The sequence below is a fragment of the Macrobrachium rosenbergii genome, chromosome 31 (genome assembly GCF_040412425.1).
Source record: "Macrobrachium rosenbergii isolate ZJJX-2024 chromosome 31, ASM4041242v1, whole genome shotgun sequence".
NCBI lineage: Eukaryota > Metazoa > Arthropoda > Malacostraca > Decapoda > Palaemonidae > Macrobrachium > Macrobrachium rosenbergii.
In genome coordinates, this window is record NC_089771.1 from 9,105,021 (window position 1) to 9,111,529 (window position 6,509).

Consider the following 6,509-nt stretch of genomic DNA (forward strand, 5'->3'; position numbering starts at 1 on the left):
CTGAACCAGAAATCACACGAAAGTGGCACAATTTGCGTTGCCAAATGAACATTGAAATGAGTTAAAAAAGTTTGGCATGTGCTCTCCCTTGATTTCCTCTGGTTATCCATTTTCTGACCCACACACTTCTCTTTCTCTTCTTTTTCTTCACCGCCTTCATGACTAATGTCGCAGTTGCAGCGACTAGGTGCCTGGGCCGTGACATCTCAATCTCACCACCGAATCTCTCAAGTCTGACTGGGAATTCCTGGTCAAACTCACTCCAATGTACACTAACGGTAGAGCAGTCTCGCTAGATTTAATCTACCACCACTCTATCAAAGCTCTAGGGAGAGCAAATTATGGTGTAATATACACATACTAGAGGAGGCCAGGTATAGCTAGATTTTAAGCTACAGTGTACTTGTTCCTTCAAAACCTCCACAAAAATTGAAAACAGCCAAACTGAAATAAACCTAGATTAAATCCTTAATATAGTCATTTCTTCCTTAGATTGGAGGTACCAGGCACGGGGTAAGAAACAATTAAAATAAAAATATTGTTAGAGAGAGAGAGAGAGAGAGAGAGAGAGAGAGAGAGAGAGAGAGAGAGAGAGAGAGAGGTATCTTTATATGCTTATCTCCCATAAATCTGTTTTAATGTTTGATCAAGACGTTGCCCTCGAAATCCATGTTTGCCGAGATGTAACGGCAAGTTTAGAAAGTCAAGGATTTTTTTATTTGATCTTGGGGTGAAAGACACTGATTTATAATTTTAGTGGGAGATTTTCTACTTTGGTGTTGACTTAGGCAATTTAATTATTCATATGGATTCCTCTCTTTATCTAGAAATCATTCTCGTTAAGAAATGGGTGCCGGAGACATTTTTTAATAGCATATTATTTCATATCTTATTTTGAAAGACGTAATTAATTTATGGCTTAAGTCAATTTAATCAGGAGTTACATTTATGTAACGAGAGTAAAGCTATTACTAAAACGACAAACCTTTATGAGGAAATGAAACTGAACAAAACTGAACTTGGCTCGGCCATGTGACTTCTAGGTGAATATTGCTGTAATGTGCGCAGCAACTTTAGAGAGACTATAGATAGACGGCGGTATGCACATATAATAACTGAATTACCTATTTGAATGAGAGAAAAGAGAGCTATCTTATTATTATTATTATTATTATAAGAGAGAGAGAGAGAGAGAGAGAGAGAGAGAGAGAGAGAGAGAGAGAGAGAGAGAGAGAGTATAAAAATGAGTATCACAGACATGAAGAGAAGGAATGATGAGGAAGCTTCCTTGTGAGAGGACAAAAATCCTCAGTGTCTCATTCTTTCTTTCAAATATTTGCTAGCTTTATCACTAGTTCATAAAGTACCTCTTCACACACATACACGCACACACGCGCGCACGCACACACACACACACATATATATATACATATATATATATATATATATATATATATATATATATATATATATATATATATATATATATATATATATATATATATATATATATATATATATATATCTGAAAAAACGTGTACAAACACTGATAATCCGTCGTATCATTAAAAGAAAGCCTCTATTTTCTCTGCGTCCGAAATTATACGACTTTAATTTTCAACGAATCCTGTTGTGGGGAAGGGAAATGAGAAATATTACAAATTGTAAGAAGAACGCTCAAAATCTTCTCACTTATCTTTTTATCTCCCTCTTTCTTTATCTTATTTCCTTTGTTTTCATTTCCTTCTTTTCTCCTCTTTGTTCCTAGTGAGTCCTGGCAATTTGGAGCTCTTTTGTTGGGTGAGTCGGTAGAGCTGCGGACTGTCACTCGATGGGCCGGAGTTCGGAGTTCAATTCCCCGGCCGACTGATGAAGAGTTAGAGGAATTTATTTCTGGTGATAGAAATTCATTTCTCGCTATAATGTTCGCTATAATGTTGTTCGGATTCCACAATAAGCTGTAGGTCCTGCTGCTAAGTAACCAATTGGTTCTAGCCACGTAAAATAAGTCTAACCTTCGGGCCAGCTCCTTCTCTAGAGAGCTGTTAATCAGCTCAGTGGTCTAGTAAAACTAAGGTATACTTAACTGGCAATTTGGGAATCCTCTGGTTCATTTAACATGACCCCACCTCGTCGAAAGGGTTCCGTTGTCGTCACTCGAAAGATTTCCAGATTTGCGAAAATTTTAATCCCTTTACAGGACATTTTTGTTTGACGCTTCTTTTTCTTTGCAAATGATAGAGAACAAATTTCAGTATCACCGAGTTTCCAGTAATATAATATTACCACTGATTTGTCGTCACCGGGAGGAGTTTCAGAACAGCGTAAAGGTTCATTCATCTCCAGGGATTTTCCTCTTTGCAGTATAATGTAGAACAAATTTCATAGTCATTTAAAGTAACATTATATAGCTGTCAACGGCATGAGAGATTTTCATCTTAAGTAGAAAATGATACAACAGGAGAGCGATTTCTGGTAATTGATGAAGTACCTTAACAACATTTGGATTTTCATCTACATGAGTGAGTTTTGTTATGAAAATTTTATCGTAATATGCTAATAAATTAACAGTAAGTCAAATATAACTATTATTTATTATGGATTACATTCAGTTCTTTTTTTCACATGTCATTACAGAAATTTCTAAACAATTTTCCTCAACTGATGACAATTATATTCTTTTTATTCTATCAATATGATGTATTCGATGTCTCATTACCAGATGATAAATCGTAAATATGCATCGATTTCTCTCTCTCTCTCTGTATATATATATATATATATATATATATATATATATATATATATATATATATATATATATATATATATATATATATATATATATATATATATATATATATATATATATATTTTTCTGACTTACTTTGAAAGATTTTCTTTGTCTGACTCTACGTTCTAGACGATCGAATAACAAATGCAGTATGTGGACACAGGGGAAATAAAATCCACAGGAATCCCTCTCAGCGCATTTCATACCTCGACATTTGCAAAGAGCCGATTGCAATTTTCTTCCATACTTGCAACGAACGCGGAACGATATTTTCCACCCATTTTCCCGACCCATTAGAAGCGCGTTCACAGGGCAGCGGCATTTTCTCACATCCCTCATTATGCTAACGAGAAAGCGCTCGCTTGTTCGGCTAACTGGTGAGATCTCCGCTTCTTCGGCTCTGTCACGATTTCTTACTTTCGTTTTCCTCTCTTATAGTTTTATGAAGGACTCAGATATAACTGTATTCACTGCAAATTTTATTATTTCCCATTAAGGGAAAAAAGATGTCGTTGTGTTAGAGACCCTGCGGCTCAAGTATTTTTGCTTTGGAGAAGTTAATTTTTTTAATGGAATTTTTCTGACGAGATGTAATTTTTAAATACTATTGACTTTAGGATTTTATTTAATTGACTGAATTTGTTCGCGAAAAAATATAATATATATATATATATATATATATATATATATATATATATATATATATATATATATATATATATATATATATATATATATATATATATATATATATATATATATATATATATATATATATATATATATATATATATATATATATATATCACGCGTCTGGTGTTCAAGAGATTTCTTCGATCTCATTTGGCAAAACAAATATTGCATTAAAAAAAAACGCGTGGTGTCTTTCTCCATGTCTCACCTACAAGTTTCTTCTATTTGTTTTACCTTATTGAAAATCAGCGTGGAAGAGAAAATTGATTCTATTACAGCTTTTTTTTCTTCGAATTTTTTTTCTAACAGTTGACAATCAGAGTGAAATGTAATTTCTCTATACTGTGATTATTGTCCTATGCATTTTATTATAAAATGTAATAATAATAATAATAATACATAATAATAATAATAATAATAATAATAATAATAATAATAATAATAATAATACACTAAGCTATATCTAAACCAATAATAATAATAATAATAATAATAATAATAATAATAATAATACACACTATAATAATACTAATAATAATAATAATAATTTATTTCGACGTAGTTGAGTGCTAGCTGGCAAAATCAAAAGTCCTAGCATTTCAGGAAAAGTTATTTTATTTGCGCCTTTGTTCAGGAATTATTTGACCAAGGCAAGCTCGTTCTTCAACACCATCTCTTTTCATTTAAACGTAATTAGTAAGACGGGAAGATTGGTATGTCTTAACTTACCTTTGCGGAAAGTAACCTTAATGATTCGATCATTAGAGAAACTAATTTTGAGTACAACTTATACGAAGCTTTAAGACACATTTTGAACAGAAACCCTTTCAGAAACATTTCTGTTTCATTAAATTAGGTAAGAGAAATAAAAACAAAAGTTGTTTCAAGGGATTCTTCAGTGAGGATTTTGGAACCAATATCAAGACTATCATTTTCTCAAACTAGAGCATAGTCATTCATGTAATGATGGCCACCTCCCAATTCCGAAGAAATCTTGGTAAGGGTCCTTTTTGTTTTTTTTTGTGGGCCCTAGGAGTCCAATTCAGCTGAAGAAAGAATCTTCAAGGAGTCTTCAGGGATTCTTCGGTGAAGATTTTGGCGCCAATACGAAGACTATCATTTTCTCAAACTAGAGCATAGTCATTCATGTAATGATGGCCACCTCCGGCGATTCCGGAGGAAATATTTGGTAAGGGGTCCTTTTTTGTTTTTTTTTGTGGGGCCCAGGGGTCCAATTCATCTGAAGAAAGAATCTTCAAGGAGTCTTCAGGGATTCTTCGGTGAAGATTTTGGCGCCAATACGAAGACTATCATTTTCTCAAACTAGAGCATAGTCATTCATGTAATGATGGCCACCTCCGGCGATTCCGGAGGAAATCTTTGGTAAGGTGTCCTTTTTGTTTTGGGGGGCCCAGGGGTCCAATTCAGCTGAAGAAAGAATCTTCAAGGAGTCTTCAGGGATTCTTCGGTGAAGATTTTGGCGCCAATACGAAGACTATCATTTTCTCAAACTAGAGCATAGTCATTCATGTAATGATGGCCACCTCAGGCGATTCCGGAGGAAATCTTTGGTAAGGGGTCCTTTTTTGTTTTTTTTGTGGGGCCCAGGGGTCCAATTCAGCTGAAGAAAGAATCTTCAAGGAGTCTTCAGGGATTTTTCGGTGAAGATTTTGGCGCCAATACGAAGACTATCATTTTCTGAAACTAGAGCATAGTCATTCATGTAATGATGGCCACCTCCGGCGATTCCGGAGGAAATCTTTGGTAAGGGGTCCTTTTTTTTTTTTTTTTTTGTGGGGCCCAGGGGTCCAATTCAGCTGAAGAAAGAATCTTCAAGGATTCTTCAGGGATTCTTCGGTGAAGATTTTGGCGCCAATACGAAGACTATCATTTTCTCAAACTAGAGCATAGTCATTCATGTAATGATGGCTACCTCCGCGATTCGAGGAAATCTTTTGGTAAGGGTCCTTTTCGTTTTTTTTGTGGGGCCCTAGGTCCAATCTTACTGAAGAAAGAATCTTCAAGGAGTCTTAGATTCTTTTGCGAAGATTTTGGCGCCAATACGAAGACTATCATTTTCAAACTAGAGCATAGTCATTCATGTAATGATGGCCACCTCCGGCGATTCCGGAGGAAATCTTTGGTAAGGGGTCCTTTTTTGTTTTTTTTTGTGGGGCCCAGGGGTCTAATTCAGCTGAAGAAAGAATCTTCAAGGAGTCTTCAGGGATTCTTCGGTGAAGATTTTGGCGCCAATACGAAGACTATCATTTTCTCAAACTATAATAGTCATTCATGTATCGATGGCCACTCTCCGGCGATTCCGGAGGAAATCTTTGGTAAGGGGTCCTTTTTTGTTTTTTTTGTTGGGCCCAGGGGTCCAATTCAGCTGAAGAAAGAATCTTCAAGGAGTCTTCAGGGATTCTTCGGTGAAGATTTTGGCGCCAATACGAAGACTATCATTTTCTCAAACTAGAGCATAGTCATTCATGTAATGATGGCCACTCATGATTCCTGAGGAAAATCTTGGCAGTGTCCTTGTTTTTTTTGTGGGGCCTAGGGGTCCAATCCAGCTGGGACCCTTATGTAGTGAAGGCAGCATATTCTAACCCAAGTAAAAAAAAAAAAAAGTCCAGCCTCAAAAATAGAACTTTCAAAATTTTCGACCTAATCCAACCCTTCTTCTTAGTACAGTTCTATTAATTTTGGGGATGTAAAATTCTTGGCCAATATTTCCAGTTTTCCAAAAATCGATGAATAGAAACGACTTGCATAATTCTAAAATGACTCTTAGCTACGGGGCCTCAAAGTCGATTTTTTAGTTTATACAATAAAAATTCAGGCATCCAAAACTCAGCAAGGCCTGAACGTATTGATGTTTTTTTAATAGAACAGATCAAAATAAAGGGGCTCTTATTGAAGCCTAATGTCCGTGGCAGGTTCCCTCTCGGCTACGGGACCTCAAAGTTGGTGTTTTTTGTTAATTTTACATATGAACCTTGCAATTTCAAAATGACACCTAGAT

At 35.4% G+C, this 6,509-nt stretch overlaps 1 long non-coding RNA gene across 1 annotated transcript; it reads right to left on the reverse strand.

The window, feature by feature from the left end:
• Nucleotides 1-4,881: 4,881 nt before the first annotated feature.
• Nucleotides 4,882-5,762, reverse strand: LOC136855234 (uncharacterized). Its single transcript, XR_010857956.1, has 2 exons — nucleotides 5,604-5,762; nucleotides 4,882-5,420 (listed from the first exon to the last, which is right to left on the reverse strand). It is a non-coding gene; the product is annotated as an uncharacterized lncRNA (long non-coding RNA).
• Nucleotides 5,763-6,509: the final 747 nt, after the last annotated feature.